General features: G+C 41.7%; 1 pseudogene; it reads left to right on the top strand.

The window, feature by feature from the left end:
* Positions 1-373: 373 nt before the first annotated feature.
* On the top strand, positions 374-823 carry LOC144222245 (large ribosomal subunit protein uL24 pseudogene; annotated as a pseudogene).
* The last annotated feature ends 1396 nt before the right edge of the window (positions 824-2219 follow it).

Raw genomic sequence — 2219 nt, 5'->3', positions numbered from 1 at the left:
TGAGCCGAAGTCGGATGCCCAACCAACTGAGCCACTCAGGTGCCCCTCTAACTTCAACTTTTTAACTCAGGACTATATGTGACGGGATGTGATTTCTCACTTTATATCCCGACTAGCCCATCCATGCCATTGTGTTAAAACACATCACTATGAGTTGCCAACTCAGTCACCTCCAGGCCAACCACTATCACAACTAAAATGATGCACCATTTTCCTTCAGCTTGGGATGAAAGTCACAAAGAAGAACACAAGAGCATTTGCTTTTTACCAAATATGAGCCTAAGTATGGGCAGAGAGGGAAAGGGGGAAGGAAGACTTTAGAAAAGCAGGATGGCTCTTCCCTTTTGCAGCCACCACTGAAGTGTCAGCCAAAATGAAGTAGAAGCCCTTTGTGACTTCTCACCAGCGCAAGACCCATAAAAGGCATTTCACTGCACCTTCCCACATTTGCAGGAACATGATGTCTTCCCCTCTCTCCAAAGAGCTGAGACAGAAGCACAACAACCTCCCATCCAGAAGGATGCCTGAGTACAGGTTGTGTGAGGACAATACAAAGACCAGCAAATTGGCAAAGTAGTCCAGGTTTTCAGGAAGAAAGACATCATCTACACTGAATGAGTAAGTGAGAGAAGGCAGATGGCATAATTGTCCGTGGGCATCACCCTGGCAAGGTGGCTATCCCAGACTAAAACTGGACAAAGGCTGCAAAAAGATTCTTGAAAGTAAAGCCACATCTCAAGCAGGAGAGGAAAAGGGCAAATACAAGGAAGAAACAATCGAGAAGATGCAGGAATACAGTAAAATTATATACGACTATAAATAAAAACAGTTAAGAAAGAGCCGTTTGCCTCGTTGCATCCAAGGGAGCAAGATGGACACCAGCAGCTCTATGGGAACCACCCCAGGAAATCTGGCCCGGGTTCCGGTTCTTGCAGCGTCTGCTCAAAACGTCCTGGTCTGATCTGGAAAAACTGCCTCCACACCTGCGACCAGTGTTTCCACCACTGCGCAAAGGATGGAAGCTCAACTAGGCTGGATTAAGTGAACCTCATTGGATCCAAGATTCACTGCAAATATCCAACATCCCTACCTTAATGGTAATTCTTTGTATATAAAATAAAAACACTTAAAAATTTTATTTTAAAAAAGCAGAGTGGAAGGCTCCTTGTTGCCTCAACTGGAAGAGCATGTGACTCTTGATCTCAAGGTGGTGAGTTCAAGCAAGCCTCACATTGGGCATAGTTTCCTTTAAAAAAAGAAGAAGGGAGAAAAGAAGTACACAGGCATCAGATGGAAAAGAAAATTGTGCATGGAAAGTCTACTGAAAGATCTATTAAATGAGAAGATATAAAAATGTGATGCATGTGGCCATGGCTCCCAAAAATGCCAGAGAAACACCCTTTGAATATATTAATGGATGTCAGAGCAAATGAGATTAAATAAAAGGGAAGGAATGAGAATTTGGGGACAGAATATCTGGGGGTGATGATCACAAGGCTAAGCGCTGTCAGTGTCAATGAAAAGATGGGTTGAATTTGAGAGAAATTATGAAAAAAAGTCTTAGCTTTGAAGAAACAGAGAAATCCAAGATGGTATCAGATTTTGATCTTGGGTGAGAGAGACGGGGAAAAATAGAGTAGTGCTATTCAGTAAAAATATGAGAGGTCTTTACGTAATATTAAATTTTCTAATAGCCATACAAAAAAGATCAAAAAGAGGGGCACCTGGGTGGCTCAGTTGGTTAAAAGTCGGACTCTGGATTTCAGCTCAGGTCATGATCTCACAGTTGGTGAGTTCAAGCCACACGTCAGACTCTGCACTGACAGTATGGAGGCTGCTTGGGATTGTCTCTCTTTCCCTCTCTCTGCCCCTCCCCACCACGCTCTCTCTCTCCCTCTTATTCAGTAAATAAATTAACTGAAAAAAAGATGAAAAAGAAACAGGCAAAATTAATTCTAATATATTTTATTTAATCCAATATGTCTGAAGTATCATCATTTCAATGTGTAAATTCAATGTATAAATGTGTATTTCATACTCAGTTGAATTAGCCATGTTTCAAATGCTCCACAGGCCCGTATGACTGGCAGCTAATGTATTGAACAACCCAGAAACACTGAATTTAGGAGAAATTGGTATGCTTTAAAAATAGTGAGTTTANAGGAGGGCACTTCGGGGATGAGCACTGAGTGTTATGTGGAAACTAATTTGACAATAAA

Source organism: Crocuta crocuta, unplaced genomic scaffold (assembly GCF_008692635.1).
Source record: "Crocuta crocuta isolate KB4526 unplaced genomic scaffold, BGI_CrCroc_1.0 scaffold346, whole genome shotgun sequence".
NCBI classification, from domain to species: Eukaryota; Metazoa; Chordata; class Mammalia; order Carnivora; family Hyaenidae; genus Crocuta; species Crocuta crocuta.
This window is presented reverse-complemented; position numbering and strand designations above follow the sequence as displayed.